Here is a 22,140-nt window from a genome sequence, read left to right on the forward strand (position 1 = left end):
GCTTAGCTTAGTCATACAGCTACCTCATTGCACCTCTTTTTCTTCTTTGCATCATGTGCTGTTTGGGGACTAGGTTTTTTATGTGCCATCCTGCCTGCCACGGCAGTGCTACTCCTAGATGGGCCAGGTGTTTGTGCCGCACACTTGAGTCGCTTAGCTTAGTCATACAGCCACCTCGGTGCAACCATTCGGCCTAAAAACAATATTGTGAGGTTCGAGGTGTGAGGTGTTCAGAATAGACTGGAAATGGGTGGAAATGAATGTTATTGAAATTAATAATACTGTAGGATCAAAATTACTCCCAAATTCTGTGATTTTAGCTGTTTTTATGTTTTTTTCAAAAATCATCCAGATCCAAAACCAAAACACAAAAGGGTGGTTTTGGCAAAACCAACCCAAAACCAAAACATGACCAGGGAATAAGAACCAAAGCCAAAACATGAAAAGTGCCCGCTGCACATCTCTACTAATTACACAAAGATTTTTGTCATTATACACTAAAAGAAACAGAAATATATGTTAACAAATAATGTATTTGAATTAAAAAAAAATTCCAGCAAAAATAATAGCAACTGTTTCGCTCTTGCCTACTTTCAATTGTATCTGTCTTGACACTTGAGCATTGGGAGCTGAGATTTTCAAGCCAGATGTTGATGCTACTGGGTTTTCAATGTGGAGCTGCAATGAGCCATGCTTAGGAACAGATACTGTGGGTAGGGTCTCATTGCATCTGCTAGGGTCATTATACAGTACTGGCTGCTGTATTTACTGTGCCATCCATCATAGTTTATTTCAAATCTTTCATGCATTCCTTTATGAATACTAGGGGGTATATTTACTAAGATTCATAATTGTCGGGATTTTGAGGGAGATTAAACACGAATGACATCGAATGTGTGTATTTGCAACTTTTTGATTTTTTTACGCCTCATTTACTATGCTGTCGTATTCTGCATTTTCATTTTTTCCGATGTCGATGCCATTCATAATTTTGGCCAGTGTTTTACGGGAGTGATTAGTAAAACACTGCCAAAATTAACACAATGAATCTCGGCCGGATCTGTGAGATCCGTGCAGGGCTTCATTGTGTACCTTAAAAAAAAGTGTTTAAAGTGTTAAAAATACTGAAAAAAAAGTGTAGGGTCCCCCCTCCTAAGCATAACCAGCCTCCTTTGAGCCGGTCCTGGTTGTAAAAATACAGGGGAAAAATTTACAGGGGTTCCCCCATATTTTAACAACCAGCACTGGGCTCTGTGCCTGGTCCTGGTGCAAAAAATATGGGGAACAAAAGACGTAGGGGTCCACTGTATTTTTAACACCAGCACTGGGCTCCACTAGTCAGAGAGATAATGCCACAGCCGGGGGACGCTTTTAAATTGGTCCCTGTGGCCCTGGCATTAAATCACCAACTAGTCACCCCTGGCTGGGGTACCCTGGAGGAGTGGGGACCCCTTAAATCTAGGGTTCCCCCCTCCAGCCACAAAAGGGCCAGGGGTGAAGCCCGAGTCTGTCCCCCCATCCAAGGGTGGTGGATGGGAGGCTGATAGCATTGTGTGTAAAAAAAAGAATATTTTTTTTGTAGCAGTACTACAAGTCCCAGCAAGCCTCCCCCACAAGCTGGTACTTGGAGAACCACAAGTACAAGCATGCAGGGGAAAATGGGCCTGCTGGTACCTGTAGTTCTACTACAAAAAAATACCCAAATAAAAACAAAACACACACACACCTTGATAGTACAATTTTATTAAACATACATGCACACTTACATTCATACATACTTACCTATGTTGACACGAAACAGTCGGTCCTCTTCTCCAGCAGAATCCTGGTGTACATGTAAATAAAAATTATACTCACAAGAAATCCGGTGTAGATCGGTCCTCTTCTTTAAGTTTGTAATCCAGGGATTTGGCAAAATAAAAAAACGGATTACCCGAACCCCGCACTAAAAGGGGATCCATGTTTACACATGGATCCCCTTTGCCCGACTGGCAAAACCCCCTTGACTCCTGTCAAAGAGGGTCCCTTCAGCCAATCAGGGAGCGCCACGTCATGGCACTCTCCTGATTGGCTGTGTGCACCTGAGCTGTCAGTCAGGCTGCGCACTGTAGATACAATGTAGCGCATAGGTGCTCCATTGTATCCAATGGTGGGAACTTTGCAGTCTGCGGCAGACCGCGAGGTTAAGTGGGGTCACTCTTGTGGGTGGCCGACAAAATATATAATTTATATGATCACGTGCCCATGTGGCAAAAGCTACATGGGCAAAACAGACCATACATTGAGGTAAAGTATGGTAGCCCATCGCCATGCAATTAGGTCGGCACTTGAGACAGGTCAGAGTGAACAGCCTGTGGCCAGGCACTTTCTTCAAGCTGGCCATAGTCTGGCAACTCTGAGGTATAGAATCATTGATCATATACCTTTGACTAGGAGAGGGGGAGATCGGTCATTGAAATTATTAAAAGCAGAATCCAGATGAATATATATATAGATTGGGAACTTTGTCCCCTAGTGGTCTTAATGAATATCTTGGGCTTCACTGTTTCCTTTAATGCTTTCTTTAATGTATCTTTAATATTTATGTGATTTATATTTGCTAGTGTGATATATAGTTGCTAATGTCAATAAAGATATTGTATATTGATACATTGTACATCTAATTATAGGTAGAGATGTTTTCACTCTACTCTCAGTTGGCCGGATTCCATTCCAATGCTTTGTTGTATTGTAACTTATTTGTTTACAGCCGGTTGCTGTAGAAACGGACGGCGGGGCATGACATCATCAGTGGGTGCTATGCTTGCAGCTTCCAGATCCAGCCTGCACATGTGGGGTGGTGATGGACATAAAATGGTGAAAGTTTTTTACTGTCTTTTATCCTGATGATGATGGAAAAACGTTGATTATTACCCTGCTTTTGAAAGTGTTTTCATTACCGGAGTGCCGCCAACACATGCAATATATATATATATATATATATATATATATTATCAATCAATGGGACTCACAGGTTTTGTTAAAGCAGGTGTATTCTCCATACTCAATTCATTCAAAATACATCATCAATGTTTCGGTGTCCATCCACCATCATCAGGATGCATAAATGTGATACATGTAAGTCACTTATATGTATCACACTTAAATATGTATCACATTTATGCATCCTGATGATGGTGGATGGATACCGAAACATTGATGATGTATTTTGAATGAATTGAGTATGGAGAATACACCTGCTTTAACAGAACCTGTGAGTGCCATCCCATTGATTGATATGTTTTCACAGCATCCGTGATTGGACAGGAACCCCCGAGGTACTTTGTGCTTTGTTATTGAGTGCCGAGCTGCATGGATTTATATATATATATATATATATATATAAATAATTATTTTTGGGAGTGCTAAACCCCAGTGTACTATACTATTATTTTTCTGTGACATTGCAGGCTGACCACAGTGTATAATCATACAAATATTGAATTTGTGACACTATAGATTAAATTAAACCTCAGTGTTAGATTACTATTTCTGACTCATACACGTATTGTATATCCCTATAGGTGAAAGTGAACTGCAGCATTATTATTTCTGACTCATACATGTATTGGTTGACACCATAGGTGAAATTAAAGCACAGTGTTAGATTACTGTTTCTGACTCATACACGTATTGTGTATGACTATAGGTGAAAGTAAACTGCAACATTATTATTTCTGACTCATACACGTATTGTGTGACACTGTCTGTGAAATTAAACTGCAGGGTTAAATTACTATTTCTGACTCATACAAATATTGTGTGACACTGTGGGTGAAATTAAACCACAGTGTAATATGTATTCTAGCTCATACATTTTTTTAACAAATTGTGGTGTGTGCTGTACCCCATTTGGTTCGTGTTTGTTGATAGATATGGAGGACGAACAATTGAGAGGAAAGCAGGAAGCACATACTAGTGCTATAGGTGCTGGCACCAGTCATGATGATCCAAGTCTGTCAATGTCATCTACTAAGGCCGATTCCCAAGGAGCGCTTAAGTCAGGGCATGTAATATCAAAGAGGCAATTTAATTTTACAGGGGCAAAGAAAAAACATCAAAAGGAAAGTTAGCTGCAGAGAAACATGAAAGTGGCAAGGAAAGCCTCAGATCTTGGCCTTTACTGTAAGTGGTGGTTCAGCAACTGGCAGTGATGCATCTTCTTCTGCATCTCATGATGATGCAAAAACTTTCCACCCAGAGTCTAGAAGAGGTGTCAAAAAAATAAAAACCACTAAGGCAGTAGAACTTACTGTGAGTTCAGAATTGTCCCACATTCCTGAGGAACATTTAGGGGTGTCCATGTCAGCTATGGGTGAGTCTGAAGTTTTTCACACTGTCCTCATAGAGAAGCCTCTTTCAGCTCCTCCCACCATTTCTCACCATCTGCACATATAGGGAGCAGTACAAGTAGAGATGGTGATAATGAGAGAATAATAGAAAATGAGGTTTTGCGTGTGGAAGTGGAACATGATGAGGAGGATATGTGTGTACTACTATCTGACACTGAGTATTTTGATGATGATGTTGTTTGTGTAAGTCAGCCACCAATGGCAACAGTTCTTGCTCGTGATAAAAAGAAAACCACTGTGATGCCTGGGCATAAAACCAAAAAAGCCACCTTTTGGATGTGGGATTATTTTTACCCAAATCCTGACAGTGTTTGTGAAAGCATCTGCTTCATTTGTGAGGCCAAAGTAAGTAGAGGTAGGAACGTTAGCCATCTAGGCACCTCCTCTATGTTATGTCATTTGTGGCGATGACATGAAATTTATTGTACAAGATTATAATGCAATTAACACCTTATCAACAACATCCTCACAGTAATTCTTAACGGGGGAAGTATTCCTAAAAAATTGTTTTGTGGGGGCCCAAACAAACCAATCATTTCAGTCACAAGTAACGGTCCCTGTCGCTGAAATGATTGGTTTGTTAAAATGTGCATGTCCTGTTTAATATATACAACATAAGGGTGGGTGGGAGGGCCCAAGGACAATTCCATCTTGCACCTCGTTTCTTTGTGTTATATGCTCTTTGGGGCATTTTTTATGGGCATAGTTTCTAAAACTGCCATCCTGTCTGCCACTGCAGTGCCACTCCAGTGCCAGGTGTTTGCGCCACCCGTTTCTGTCGCTTAGCTTAGTCATTCAGCTACCTCGGTGCAACCTTTTGTCCTAAACTGAATAAAAACAATATTGTGAGCTGTGAGGTGTTCAAAATAGACTGGAAAAGAGTGGAAATTAATGTTATTGATGTTAGTAATACTGCAGAAACAAAAACAGGCCCAAATTCTGTGATTTTAGCTGTTTTCATGAAAAAAAAATTTAAGTTAAAAACAAAACCAAAACATACAAGGGCGGTTTTGGCAAAACCAATCCAAATCCAAAACACGAGAAAAAACAAAACAAAAACAAAACCAAGAAAATGGCCCGGCGCACATCTCTAATTTCTATAAACCATTGTGAATTTTTTGTATTATTATACCATATACCAGGACTATTACATCCAGTTTTACTTTGTTTGGGCATGCAATCATGTGATTATCATGCAAGTCTCAGTTTACAAGAGAGGATTATGGAGAGCATTGACAGATGGTAAAAATGTGAGGTTGAAACTGCAATTACTTTATCAATAGGCATCAACATTGCTGTCAGGACAATGCTCTTGTATTTGAATGGGTTGCTTTAATTCCCAACCTAACAAATGTAACTGGAACTATGTGCTAGAAATATGAAAATAAATATGCTATTATACCGTGTCCAGATTTTACGTTTAAAGTTAAACAAAAGACTTTTTCATAAGATTCAGTATAATGGTGAGACTTTGAAATAAAGTTTTTCTACAAAATAGAATCTAATTATATTATTTATATCAATCCTTCTGTGTATTAGTCCGTAAAGTGCTTTGGAACAAAATCTCTAATAAATATGAATGTGTATTTTTTTAGTATGATAGATATCTGACTATTAGAATACATTAAGAAGTTAACAAATCTGTTATTCACACAAAACTAAGTAAAACATTTATAGATGGTTTAAAAGAGGGACAAACTGCATAGCTTCTCCTTTCATGCAATATCACACACATTTTGCTTTTTCAGAAATTCATACAAGTATTTATATGTCAATAGAAGCCATTTAGCTGGTCCACAATGCATCAGTTCTGTAAATGTCAATATGATGTTGCAAACTTACATTTGTACGGCAGGAACTACTGTAGGTACACAGAGGAGTCTCTTTAAAAGATATTTGATTCTTTCTGATAAAGCAGTTGTTAGTCAATTAGCGACAGATGGAGGTATTCATGCATTACACTGGACACCCATTATCAGCACACAAAAAAACTACAATTGTAGTCGTAATCTCACTATGGGCAGGATGCTGAGTTGAGTTCAAGTCTGCTGTATGTGCTCCCGCATTGTGGGGATTATTCAGAGTTGATCGCAGTTTTTGCTAAATTAGCAAACAATGTTACTGATCAACTCTCATTCTGAGGCCCCGCCCAGCACAGGCCAAGGCCGCCCAGCATGTATGCCGCCACCCAGCACTGAGATCGCAATTATATTGCGATCACATTGCAGATTCGGAAAATAGAGGTTGACACCTACCTGCGCGACCTGGCGGCATATGCAGGCGCACTGCCACCATATTTCCAATCTTAGGAAACTCAGATGACCTCATCGTGCCACCCTGGAAACAGCCATGACATGCCTGTGTTTCTTGCTCCACTCCCCCCCCCCCCCCAAAGGCTGCGTTGCTGCCCCTGAATGCCTGCAACCCGTCGATCATTTTGCAATGGCATCCTTCCAAAATGTGATCTCATAATGGAAGTTCACGCACACGCACTGTGGCCACTGTGCATGCGTAGATGGCTAAAAAACCATCTGTTTGCAATTTTTGGCTGTCTTCGATTAGGTGTGACTAGCCCCCTGTGTGCATAGGAATAAATAGGCACCATAGCCATTTCTATAATGAGTGCAGTGTGTGCGGTGCACACGGGCCCCTAGGTCTGGGGTGCCCACACCGCACCCATAGAATATACTCACCACTTCTGTCTTAAAGCCAGCGTCTACTGCTGCCAGAGAGGAGGGGCCCTGCGGTGGAGGCTGGAAACGGGTCCCCTCCTCTCTTAAAATGCCCTGATAGGCACATTCACCTGTATAGGAATTGTATTTATCTTTGTGGTGTCCTCGCCACCTATTCATATATTTGGTTTTTATACTCCTCATCATCTTGGTCTTGCACCAAAACCATAAAAAACAGAAGTGCTTATACAGCTTATCTTATACCATAAAATTGGATAAATTTTGGGGCTCATTCCGAGTTGATCGTAGCTGTGCTAAATTTAGCACAGCTACAATCAGGCACTCAGACATGCGGGGGGACGCCCAGCACAGGGCTAGTCCATCCCACATGTCAGCGGTAGTGATGAGAGGGTTCAGTTCCTCGGGATCCGAACCCCCCCCCCCCCCGTAAGGAGCCGCGCGTCGCCGCTATTTTCACTCGTGCTTTGGAGATGATAGCGAGAGGACGTGGCTGCATTCTCTCAGTTTCTGTGTTCAGTGTGCTGCAAATATCTGTGCTCAGTGTGCTGCAAATATCTGTGCTCAGTGTGCTTGCAAATATCTGTGCTCAGTGTGCTGAAAATATCTACTTTCTCAGTTTCTCTGCCTGATAAATGCTCCATATCTGTACTGCATTGTAGTATATAGTAGGAGGACAGTGCAGAATTTTGCTGTGACCACCAGTATATATATAGCAGTACGGTACAGTAGTCCACTGCTCTACCTCTGTGTCGTCAAGTATACTATGCATCCATACCTGTGCTGCATTTTAGTTGTGCACAGTATATAGTAGGAGGACAGTGCAGAATTTTGCTGACCACCAGTATATATATAGCAGTACGGTACAGTAGCCCACTGCTTTACCTCTGTGTCGTCAAGTATACTATCCATCCATACCTGTGCTGCATTTTAGTTGTGCGCAGTATATAGTAGGAGGACAGTGAAGAATTTTGCTGACCACCAGTATATATATATCAGTACGGAACAGTAGACCACTGCTCTACCTCTGTGTCGTCAAGTATACTATGCATCCATACCTGTGCTGCATTTTAGTTGTGCGCAGTATGTAGTAGGAGGACAGTGCAGAATATTGCAGACCACCAGTATATATATAGCAGTAGGGTACAGTAGTCCACTGTTCTACCTCTGTGTCGTCAAGCATACTATCCATCCATACCTGTGCTGCATTTTAGTTGTGTGCAGTATATAGTAGGACAGTGCAGAATTTTGCTGACCACCAGTATATATATAGCAGTACGGTACAGTAGTCCACTGCTCTACCTCTGTGTCATCAAGTATACTATGCATCCATACCTGTGCTGCATTTTAGTTGTGCGCAGTATATAGTAGGAGGACAGTGCAGAATTTTGCTGACCACCAGTATATATATACTGTAGCAGTACTGAACAGTAGTCCACTGCTCTACCTCTGTGTCGTCAAGTATACTATGCATACATACCTGTGCTGCATTTTAGTTGTGCGCAGTATATAGTAGGAGGACAGTGCAGAATTTTGCTGACCACCAGTATATATATATAGCAGTACAGTACAGTAGTCCATTGCTCTACCTCTGTGTGTCGTCAAGTATACTATGCATCCATACCTGTGCTGCATGTTAGTTGTGCGCAGTATATAGTAGGAGGACAGTGCAGAATATTGCTGACCACCAGTATATATACAGCAGTATGGTACAGTAGTCCACTGCTCAACCTCTGTGTCGTCAAGTATACTACAAAAGTTCAGTAAAATGACCAAAAAAATCAAAATTAAAAGCGTCTGATGAGAAGCGTAAACTTGCCAATATGCCATTTACGACACAGAGTGGCAAGGAACGGCTGAGGCCCTGGCCTATGTTCATGGCTAGTGGTTCAGATTCACATGAGGATGGAAGCACTCATCCTCTTGCTAGAAAACTGCAGTACCACTCCTAGATGGGCCAGGTGTGTCGGCCACTTGGGTCGCTTAGCTTAGCCATCCAGCGACCTTGGTGCACCTCTTTTTTTCTTTGCATCATGTGCTGTTTGGGGACTATTTTTTAAATCTGCCATCCTGTCTGACACTGCAGTGCCACTTCTAGATGGGCCAGGTGTTTGTGTCGGCCACTTGGGTCGCTTAGCTTAGTCACACAGCTACCTCATTGCACCTCTTTTTTTCTTTGCATCATGTTCTGTTTGGGGACTATTTTTTAAATCTGCCATCCTGTCTGACACTGTAGTACCACTCCTAGATGGGCCAGGTGTTTGTGTCGGCCACTTGGGTCGCTTAGCTTAGTCACACAGCTACCTCATTGCACCTCTTTTTTTCTTTGCATCATGTGCTGTTTGGGGACTATTTTTTTAAATCTGCCATCCTGTCTGACACCACAGTGCCACTCCTAGATGGGCCAGGTGTTTGTGTCTGCCACTTGGGTCGCTTAGCTTAGTCACACAGCTACCTCATTGCACCTCTTATTTTCTTTTCATCATGTGCTGTTTGGGGACTATTTTTTAAATCTGCCATCCTGTCTGACACCACAGTGCCACTCCTAGATGGGCCAGGTGTTTGTGTCTGCCACTTGGGTCGCTTAGCTTAGCCATCCAGTGACCTCGGTGCAAATTTTAGGACTAAAAATAATATTGTGAGGTGTGAGGTGTTCAGAATAGACTGGAAATGAGTGGAACTTATGGTTATTGAGGTTAATAATACTATGGGATCAAAATGACCCACAAATTCTATGATTTAAGCTGTTTTTGAGGTTTTTTTGTAATAAAACAGCCAAATCCAAAACACACCCGAATCCGACAAAAAAATTTCAGGGAGGTTTTGCCAAAACGCGTCCGAATCCAAAACACGGCCGCGGAACCGAATCCAAAACCAAAACACAAAACCCGAAAAATTTCCGGTGCACATCACTAGTCAGCGGCAATGCTTTTGCATCTCAGGAGTTACTCCCGGCCAGCGCAGCTCCTGCGGCTGGCCAGGAGAATCTCTTCGCTGCCCCGGGTCACTGAGGCTGCGTGTGATGTCACGCAGCTGCCGCGGCCCGCTCCCCCAACGGTCCGGCTATGCCTGCGTTGGCCAAACCATGGCCCCTAAATGGTGGCTTAACACCGCCGTCCAGCCCTCTCCCGCCCAGCGACCACCTCTGTCTCAGAGGCAATCGCTAGGCAACGATGGCCTTCGGCCATCTGGCATGCGCTGGTGCACTGCAGCGCCAGCGCATGCGCAGTTCTGATCCGATCGCTGTGCTGCGATAAACTGCAGCGAGCAATTGGGTTGGAATGACCCCCTTAATGCAGTTTGTATGATAATGCCAAAGTATCTAAAACATGAAAGACAACAAATGACTGATGATTAAAGGTTGTTAAGCCAAAAAACAGGTCTTTCTCTGGCTTGGCAGCCTATATTATCTGTGACTTGTTGCTTTTTATGTTTTTGATACATTAACATTATCATATGCACTATACTAAATGTATTTTGGGTTTTCTTTTTAGGGGGAGCAGTCACCTTATTGGATAGGAGCAGAAAACCTTTCTACCATTAAGCTATATTAGCGCCCTTTACATATATCTATATTTTGTATACATTGTCAGCTTACCCATGTTTATTTACAAGGCCAGGCTGGCTATCTGGCACTTCTGACAAATGTCAGAAGGGCCGATGGGCTGATGGTCAGTCTGGCCTAAAAGTCTGGATGAGAAGCACTGCTCAGTCGCATGGCATACATATGGATGGGGGCTGGCCAGGCAGCTCCGCCTTCCACCACTCTGCAAGGACACCTGGCAAACAGAGAAATTAGGGCGTACCACGAGGCCAGGCCCCTGTGACTTGTGGCACGACCCTTTTACCCAGTGATGTTACTACAGTTTCAAGCGCACATGCAACTGAAGTGTGTATGACTGCTCCATCTGTACTTGCGTATACTTTGTTTAGGAGCATGCACATTGCGAATACACCCGAGACGCCTCGTACACATCTGTACATTCAACTTTGCATCAGACCCTCCCTTCCCAACTCGACCCCCCCCGCCTTCCCAGTGCTTAATAGCAATACAGTGGCCTATGTGCTAATGCAGTACATGGGCCAGACCCTAGGCCTAAAAAAGTCCGTCCCAATTTTCAGTGATCCATTTTTTTGTTATATTCAACACTTTCATTGGAAATAGATTCTTAATGCATTAACTTTCCCTACAATTGATTCTTATTCAATCTGTTTAATAGGCAGAAGCCACTGATGTACTGAGCAGTGATGAATGGTAGAGTGGAAGGGCTGCTGAACGAGATCCTTCAGAAGACTGAAAGGAAACAGAGGGTGACAGGATGCCGTAGATGTGAGAAAGAACATGTTAGCTGAAAGACAAGAAACAGGAAGAAAAAGAAAAGGAGGATCTGTGATCAAAGCGAGAGGTAGTGGAGAGCATGGGTTCCATGTTCAGGTTCAAGCCTGGCATTGCTCGTACAGTCTGATAAAATGTACCAGTGTATGCCTAGCTTGTATATCCAATTTGTCACATGTTAAAGAATAGACACGCTACAAGCCTATATTTTAGGCTGTGATATTAGGACAAGTTTGCAGAGGTTTCTCATTTAAAATATATTAAAACATGTACGTTATTAACACAATCTTTACCAAGACACAAACCAACCAATATTTATTTATTGATGCTATGTGGCCTATTTATTAAAGTAGTTTTGTAGTCAATCATCTAAAATTATACCAATTGGAAGATTGCCTCATTACTTAAGTATGGGAGCCATTTATTATGTACTGCAGTAGCATCAAAGATATATGCTGCGATCACTCTGTTTTCATTGCAAAATCAATGCCTGTAGTTTTATATGGAGAGAGCAAAGATGACCAATTTGCCAAGCTCCAGAGAGCAAAGCTTTAAAGTGTTTGGCTCCAACAGATATATGGTCTCAACCTGGGCATATTAACATCTGAGGGTGGCTGTATGCAGCCAGCCCCCTCTTCTGAGCAGAAAGCTCCCCCTCAGTCGCACATCTTACCAGGTCCATCCTCCTCTGTGGTCTTTCCAGTGGTGTCCAGGAAGAGAGAGTCAAGTTTATTACTCACCAAGAGCCCTCATCTGTTACTTGTTTGTTATGGGATATGTCCTGATGAAGGTCACTTGCTTTGACTGAAATGTTGACTTCCAAGTGATGACTGTTCTTTGTGAGTAATAAACTTGACTCTCTCTTTTGACCTGGTGAGTGCACTCTGCTTTCTGCAATGCAAATCTCTCTCTCTCTCTCTCACACACGATACATATATATATATTGAGATTCAAAGGATATTAAAATAGCGCTGCAACCAAAAGATTGTCTGTTGTTGTACACATCCCTTTGAATACACTTCTTAAATACACATAATGGGAAACAAGCACCCTCTAGTAGTGCAGTAATTTAGTAACCAATGGTATAAATTGGTCAATATGCTTACAAGCATAGAAATAAATCGGCACATCAAAATAAGGCCTTCTGGGAGATACAGAGTATTCACCAGATCTAGAAGAGAGTTTAGGTCAACACAATCCTGCAATGCATTTCATCACTGAGGCTGGACTTCATCAGGAGTTTGTCCTAAGGTGTCAGGCACTTCTATTTATACCAGGGAAACTAAGTAGCCATACTGCCTGTAGCTAATTATGGCTATATATGGATAATTCCCTTAATTCCCTGTGGGTTACAGGGTGCCACCATCTTGTATTCTACGGCACATGTGCAGAAGAGCCCAGAGATCACAGTATTAAAGTAATTTAAAATAAAACACCAAATTGTGCACAACATACATAAAACTGGCTTTATGCACATACTGTACATGTTAAAATCATATTCTCTGATTAGTGTGAATGTAAATTAAAAAAGATTATTTGTAACATCAAAATCAGACAAAGCTGATGGCCATTTTTATGTAACACATTGCTTTACACGGGCAGTGCCATTTTGGCAAGGACATTCTATAATAGTTATAGTATGAATGAAAAAATCAGGATTCTGTTGGACATTTTTAAGGAGCCCACTGGCAGAGGCGTAACTGGGGGGGTTGAGAAGGGCACGCGCCCTAGGTGTATTGGCACGCCCAGCAGAGGGGGCAACACCGGCCAGGGCATCATGCTCACCTGCTCCCGCTACATACTTGCCGACACTCCCGCCTCCCGTTTCCCCGGCCAGTCTTCCCCACTGCCATGGAAAGTGCCTTGAGTCTGATCCCCCAGCCCCATGTTAAATCTGGGTCGTTCATGTGTGACCCTTGATGCGATGATGGCGGAGCTTGATACGGCCATACACCGTGGCACAGACCGTGTAGCCACATACCTATAATCGATGATCTCCCTCCCACTCAGCAGCAGTGCAGGTCAGGCTCAGGCAGGCATGAAGATCATGGGATGACAGCGCCAGCAGCAGTGATTACCCAACCCCCCTCCCACCCCTGCACATTGGTATCAGCAGTGGGCAGTGAGATATCTGGGAGTGGGAGTGATAGAAGAACAGGCCAGACATGGAGAGCCACTGTGGCAGGAAGATTGAGCATGGAGGTGGCTGGAGAAGGAGCATCTGGTTCCAAGGTGAGTGTGTGGTTCTACGCACAACATGTGTATATGTGTGCATAGTCTGGAATTGGCCCCGGTGTAACTGTAGGCTTGCACTTACCCATGTATGTATGTTTGTATGTATGTGTGTGTCGGATGGGACTGACCAGAGTTTGTGTGTGTGTGTGTGTGTGTGTGTGTGTAGGGTGACGATGGTGTACTGAGTGATGACATAGGATAGGTGATGGTGTGCTGAGTGATGACATGGGATAGGTGATGGTGTACTGAGTGACGACACGGGGTAGGTCATGTGTGCTGAGTGACAACATGGGGTAGGTAATGGTGTGCTGAGTGACGACACAGGCGGTAGGTGATGGTGTGCTGAGTGACGACACAGGGGATTGGTGATGGTGTGCTGAATGATGTCACAAGTGATAGGTGATGGTGTGGCTGAGAGATGCAGGGGGCAGGATGTGAGTCTGGTGGAACCGCTATTGTACAATGATGACCTTCTTAATATTCCTACACAACCAGGTATCTCCTGGATGATGTGATCTGCTACATGAATGGTGTGAATACCGACTGAAGATGCCATCTGCCTTAGAGGATACATTTCTCAAGAGGTTCCACATTGTGAGAAACCATCACACAGGTAAGCTGCGTGTGCAGTTGAAAAGAATGTTTCATTGTGACGTGAAACAGGCTGCATGTTATGTCGGCATGCCCCATTTTCAGTGGCCATGCCCCATCTGGTTCATGGCCACACACCCTCTGGTGCGTGACCATGCCCCCCCCCCCCCCCTCTTTATATTTTTACTGAATCTCGGGGGGCCGCCATTCATAATCTTGCCCTGGGCTCCAAAAACCCTTGTTACCGCCTCTGCCCACTGTTGTAGATGGGAAACACCATTTTGCCAGTGATATTGTTCTCAATACTATCAATAGTGCTAAACTTGTGAAAGCGGCAGCCTTTTTTATCTACAGTATCTTATTTTATTTACATGGGCAACATCATTTAGGATTAGAGAATACTATTATAAAATAAACAAACACTATTGCGGGGGCCATATATACAGAGCCCGTTCGTTTCAACAGATGGCGCTATTTTACCAATGATGTTCAGTAAAATGTAATATCCTATATGTACTGTGTATATTGTCAAATATATAATTTGATGTGCACATATAACATTTAAAACTAATGGCTAAATTATAACTAATAATAATCTATAAATTATCAACCTCAAGGTTATTGATCTTACTAAATACATACTGTGTACATCGGTGAGAAATAATGACACAAGCAATATTTACATAAAAGATTACTATATAAAATATATTTGTACAGATAACAACAGTTGGATTTAATGTTCATATTAGTATCCCAGCTATAATTAATAGATGAACCCATTAAAATATTATTAGATTATCAGATAATTCCAAATATAATGTTTAGCATAAAGACAGTATATTACAAAAAGGGAATAATTCATATGACTAATTTTGAACCAACCGGGGAGACACGGTGTTAAAATTGTTATCGAATACAGCTCCCTTTAGCTGGGGATGCACTATACAGTTATCTGGCAGATAATCTGTGGTTGGAATGTAAACCTGGTAATGGATAAGAGCAACTGACAATCGTCAATTTGCTACCTAACACTGGAAAATGGACAAAACTTGTCGTTTATACAAATTGGTTAAATCACGAACAGGTTTTGTCCATTTTCCAGTGTTTGGTAGCAAATGGTCGATTGTCAGTTGCTCTCATCCATTACCAGGTTTTCATTCCAGCCACAGATTAACTGCTAGATAATTGTATAGTGTATGCCCAGTTTAGGGACAATTTCATATACAGGTTTCCTCACTTTTCTCCTAGTTGTACGCATTCAATAGCTTTGAACCTTAGGCAGGAAGGATCTCAGTTATGGTATTTCATAGAGTGTTTAGAAACTGAATGATTCCCTAGTTTATTCTTAATACTTCTCATATGCTCTTCTTTAAGATTCCTTTTTGTTTTCCCAACATACTTGAGGTTACAGCTACACTCCAATTGAAAGATGACCCAAGTGGTCAAGCAGTTCATAAGTTCTTTTAGTTTAAATAATTTATACAGTTTCAGGTACTGTTGTAGAAACTGGTTGAATACTTTGGTCTGCCAGGTAAGAATGTAATATATCATGGTGGATTATCTCCTGTTGGCACAGTTTGTATACATTAATGCCCCTAACACCCCATCTGGCTACTCTTTCCATTTTATTGTCTGTATTGTTATCATTCAAAAACTTACGTTAACTGACTTTGGCTAATTTCAATGCCAGAAGCATGCTATAATGTGGCAGTTTGTTCAGAGATGGTAGCCATTTAGAACATAAGGCCTTATTCAGATCACATCACAATTGCGATGCAACTGCAATTTTTGAGAAAGGTCCCCTCCTGCACGTGCAGTTAATACGATTGGATCACATTAACTGTGATTGCCTCTGCCTGATTGACAGAGAGAGGTGTTTGTGGGGTGTGCAGAGGGTGGCAACCAAGTGTTTTCGGGGGGGGGGGGGGGTGTCGGGGAAAAGGGAGCGTGTCAGCGAAAAAATGGCAGGTGGGACTCCTTCCGTTGCAGCCAGGCTATGCCATCAGGAGGCATCCACAGTTTCTGCGACCATGCAGTAATTGCGGAACAATCACAATTACAGGGTGATTGCAGTGGGTGAGCAGTGGGTTGCATGCTGGGCAGCCTTGCCCTGCGATAAACGGCCCCAGCATGCAATTGCAAGGACAGCAGATTCTGCTATAAATCAGAATCGGCAATCCTTACTAAATGAGGTCCATAGAGCACCTATTTTGAGAAGTAGGCCTGGTGTTATGAGTCCCGTGCTTTTGCAGCTGTTATCTGCAGGTATAGAGGAGGTGGTGAAAATGGGGAGTGAACTGTGTGCACATTTGCAATGGCTGGTGGTGTTCTAACTCAGAGGTCTGCCCTCTAATCCTGGGAGAAGGATCTGCACCTGCCATTTTTGTAGTCTCAGGTGATAGATGTACCTAGCTTGTCTGCATGTTGGCTTGATCTTGTCTCCTGTTTATGACTACCCACCTGCTTAGATCCTTCCGTAAACTTCTGTTTGTCAGTTTGGATTCTATCTCTGCTAAAAAATCCAATCTGATATATAACCTAGATAATAGGTGTTTTCACTTGCTAAATAGACTTGCTACTGCTTATTTAATTTCTTCTTGCATGATAACAGGTACAATAGACCTCTGAACTTGCTAAACAATCTTGTTTATGACTTTCCTTTGCCTAGCAGTCAATAATCTGTGTAATAAAATCTTGAATTGGTTAAACAAACTTGCTGCAGTGTGACCTTATCTGGCCCCTGTAGTTACATTATATACCAGTGTACTGCACTGCTGACAACTACAGTAAAGCATTCCTAATATGGCTGACCATTGTTACTGCACAGTTGAACACCATGCAAGTCTCTGTGGACTGCAATAGACTGCAATTTTATGACATCTTCGAAGTCAATGAAACTTGCATAGAGACTGAGGCAAATTTAGTATCCAAGGAGTGGAATGTTATAACCTACAATTTGGAAGCTGAGTATACAATTTGCCAGCGATGTTGGGTGGGTTATGAAGTCACACATCACCATTATTGCAGCATGTTTCATTGTTTCCTGGAAATCTTATATATAAAATGAATTGGTCTTATTAGTTTATTTGTCCAGTTATGCATTTATCCTGACCAGGATTTAGGGCGGTTAGAGTCCCAGTCAGACCTTCCATTGGTGTTTGCTGGGCAGAACTTTAACCCAGGGAGCTTGTTCTGAGCTTTCCACTGAATGGATTTGGATGAAAACTTCACAGTGATAACATTGAATCCCAAAAGACATACCAGAGGGTCGAGGTACTGGTCAGACCGGTGTACGTTGGGCAGAACTTTGACCCAGGGAGCCTGTTCTGGTCCATTCACTGGGTGGATTTGGATGAAAACTTCACAGAGTGGTAATATTGGATCACAGAAGTCATTCTAGAGGGTTGTGGTCCTGATATGGATGATAGCTTCACAGAGTGATAACATTGGGTCCAAGAAGACATACTAAGGGGATGAGGTCCTTGTTAAATCTCCCGTTGGTGTACGCCAGACAGACCTTTCACACAGTGAACCTGTCCTGGGCCTTCCACTGGATGGATTTGGATGTAAACTTTAATCAACTGCAACAACTGACAGAAATAACCATTATTAAATAATAATAATAATAATTCAACGACCTGAAATAACTGACTGAAATAACCATAATTGAATGAAGCAAAATAACTGACAGAAATGGAAGTGGGAAGACAAAAAATATGGAATAGCAATATTGTTAACAGATGGGAAACTTTAAACCCATTTCACAATGTAAAGGTGATTATAATCCTGAACAGAAAAGAAATCTGGGGATTAGGGCTACTGGCGACACCCAAAAAAAAACTGTGCAGCCAGGTCATGGGTGTGTTGGAAGAGCTGTTAAACTGCTAATTATTTAAGAAATGTTGACAGTTACACCCTACTCATTGATAACTTAGGGGGACATGTACTAAGCAGTGATAAAAGTGGAGAAGTGAGCCAGTGGAGAAATTTACCATGGCAACCAATCAGCTGCTCCATACAATTGTATAGTATGCAAATTATAAATGTTACATCAATTATGATTGGTTGCCATGGGCAACTTCTCCACTGGCTCATTTCTCCACGTTCATCACTGCTTAGTACATGTCCCCCTTAATAACTTGAAAATTTAAACCCAGGCAACGCAAGGTACTACATCTTGTGATTGAATAATTAAAGCAGAACCAGCACCATTATTTTTGCCTAGGCCTTTAATGGACAAAATTGGGAGAACAAAGAGATTGGGGTATCCTCTATTTTTCCATTACCAGCCAAAGGCTTGAACAGCCAGGGCTACTGAAAGCATAAAGGGGGGACGCACAGTTTTGGTGTCCCACCATGATTCAACCATTCCTGGGCTAGTTAGCAATAGCCCAGGACTAGGGTTGTTTTCTCCAGGGGGGGAGGTTGGGCTTACATAAAAATGTGTGCCCCCTCCTGGGTATAACCAACCATAGTGCTGAACATAATAAAAAGCACCAAGGTAAACAGCAGTATCTGATGCAAGGAGCATGTGGTATTCAATTTAACAATTCTCCCAGTTGAACCACAGTCATCTCCATAAGTCTACGAGTGTAAAGTCTCAAAAAAGATATGTACATACATAGTCAGTGCATGTACTTCAAGTTCTTTTGTTTTTTTTTGATTGATGCTTTCTTTATTTTGCTAAAACCTCAGCATTACTGTTCATTATCATATTGTATCTCTTTTATCTATGTTTCTGTTTTCTGTCATTGTCATTCTGAATGTCCATTTTAAAAATAATGATGTTGAATAAAAATAATAATAAATAATGAACATGTTAAATGTTTGAGAGTATGGCTGTGTGTTCAGTTCCTGAAAGTAAAAAGGGATCCAGGTGTTGAACTATTTTACTGTATTAAAGAAAATGAGAAACCATATGCTTAGGAGTCCATGTTGTCCATATGCATGTATAAAAGATTTCCTATGGACTATTCCTACAAGAAAACCAATACATTTTTTTCAAAGTGTTATAATTGGCATAATGACATCAGACATGAAGCAGATCCACAGAAGTCCATTTAATGCACATCCATGTGAAGGATGAAATTCCTAATGGCAATGTAATGAGCGTCCATAGAGGTATGCAGGTGCTGTTGGTTGTAAGGTCAGAAAGGAAATAGGGAAGGAAATATTTTAGGAGGCAGGATACGTCCCAGTTCCCCTGGAGAGGCTGTTAAGTATGTGGGAAACTAGATCCAGTTTCGGAGCAGGAAATGGCCACAGGAAAGAAAGCAACAGCAGATTTTTATGACATATATTGAGTGGTGAGAAAACAATATTCAGAACACTTTTCCAGATCCTTCGCTATTCTAATTAACTAGACTATAAGCCGTGGCACTTTAGTACATGGAGTATAGATAGGTGATGCAAATATCATTAAGTCTTTCACTATATTTTAGTATCTGAGTAATTCCGGGGAAAAAAACCCTGCTTTATATGAAAAGCAACTACTTACACAAAGACACACACACGCACACGCACACACATACATTATATTTATACCTAACCTATAGTGTCCCAACACATTAACACTTACAGGACCAGCTACTGCTACATAGTATCCAGTTAAAGTTATTGTACACTGTATACTGAAGGTGCTAAGTCCGTGAATAATATGGACAGTAAAACTGGTGTTCCGAACACAATAGGACATCTAATATCATATTATTGCTTGTGGTTTGCATTGTACAATGTATCCATCTTCAATGATTATGTACTATTACTGTTTACACTGTGCTTTTTTTCTTGATTGGTTAATGAGTCTTTTATTTTAATTGTCAGTTAAGAGGTGAGATGACATCATGTGTGTAAATTCAGTGCACACAAAACATCATTGCACGGGAAAAAGTAGTTGTAAAAAACAGTGAGAGATTCTGTCAATTCTGTTGCATGTGTCAAGTGTTTCTCCAGTAGTAAAGGAGAAGCTTGCAGAGAAGTTCAGAGACTGATAGGGACCCACCACTCTGTACTGAGTTCTGCTGTTATGAGGAGCACATTAATAGACCACCGTCTCACTTACAGCCTTTTATTTTTTATTTTGCAAAATGCAATTATGAAGTCATAATTGTAAAAAAAAAATCATCATAATGATTGTGGGGTATATTCAATTAGTGTCGGATCCGACACTTCACTATTCAATTTGCGGGCACTTCCGACAGGTTTTTGCCCGTTTTCGACAATGGCGATTCAACGTTTTTTTAAAGTCTTCTGGGCATTGCTGGGTCCCCGCTGGGTGAAGGAGTCATACACATGTGCAGCCTGGACATCGTGCATGACTCAGCAGCCCATCGCTGGCAGCGGTAGGCTGCCAGCAGGAGAGTGGAGAAGAGCACTGTGGGGGCAGACAGCGCTGGACCTCGTCAGACCTCGCCGGAGATGTAAGTATTGCTGAATACCAGCTGCATTTTCATTTGTATCACAGTGACACTAAATGAAAAATGCCGCTGGTGTTATTTTTCTTTAATAAATGGAGTCCTATATTCTTTATTTAGCATGCAGAAGACAATAACAAAAACATCCTATAGCCACATACCAAACCTATCCCCCTTTTGTACTTTGGGGGTAATTCAGACCTGGTCACTGCTGTGCGTTTTCACACAGCAGGTGATCAGATCTGAACTGCGCATGCGTATGCACCGCAATGCATCGGCGCGTCGGTCAACTGCACCGGGCATTGGTACCTAGCGACGGGATGGTGTGAAAAAAGAGATCGCATGGGCGATCGCAAGATGATTGACAGGAAGAGGCCGTTTGTGGGTGGCAACTGACTGTTTTGCAGGAGTGTTCGAGAAAATGCAGGCGGGCTCAGGCATTTGGAGGAAGGCTGTCTGACGTCAGCTCCGGCCCCGATCATAAGCAATCCATCGCAGCGGCAGAATAAGTCCTGGGCTGAGCAGAGACTGCACAAACTGATGTTTGTGCAGTTCTGCTAGAAAAGCGATCACACACCTGCACAACACTTTTCCCCTCGCCCTGTAGGCGGCGACTACCTGATCGCAGGGCTGCAAAAAAAAAGCACCCTAGCGATCAGGTCTGAATTACCCCCATTCTCCTACTGTGGAGCGACTTAATATAGTTCAAACCTTTATTCATGATACTCCATGTAGACTTTATTCCAGGAATGGTATAAGTAAAAAAGGAACAATCCTGAGTATAGTAGTGCATTTGATATGAACAATTGCTTTACAGTGTGAAGTCAAACAAAGGTCAGAGGTGTATGCTTTTTTTAAGTGGGATATATGCAAGTGTCATGGTATTAAATGCATATTATTTTTTGTAAATACATTTTATATATATATATATATATATATATATATAGAGAGAGAGAGAGAGAGAAATTCAGGGATTGATATTTTATAGTCTACATGCGCTCCTATTTGTGAGCACTTTTTTATTAGGGTGCCATATTAAGAAAATTTCTTTGGACAGAGGGCCACAACATGTTTTCTTCCTGTTAGCCTTCCAGTAATTAATACTGCTTTCACATCGCAAATGCCGGATCCTACCCGGTAAGAGAAACGTGTACTTACCGGGTGGGATCCGGCATTTGCGCTCCGTTGCTGGCTTTCCGACCCTGCAATATACCGGGTCGGTTGCCATAGCAGCGGAGGGCGCAGCATCAGCAGGGGCGGGGGTGGAGGCGGCGCCGGGAGATGAGCTCATCTCCTGCGCCGCCTCTGCCTATACTGTGAATGGAAGCCGTGTCGCATCGGAACGGCTCCCATTCACACTGCGCCTGACCCGGTAATCAACCCGGTAATAACCCTTCTTTTTTACCGGGTTGAATTACCGGGTCAGCCGACCCGCTAATTCACCAAAGGACCTTTCACATCGCACACGGACCCGTTTCGACACG

This window comes from Pseudophryne corroboree, chromosome 11 (genome assembly GCF_028390025.1).
Source record: "Pseudophryne corroboree isolate aPseCor3 chromosome 11, aPseCor3.hap2, whole genome shotgun sequence".
NCBI classification, from domain to species: Eukaryota; Metazoa; Chordata; class Amphibia; order Anura; family Myobatrachidae; genus Pseudophryne; species Pseudophryne corroboree.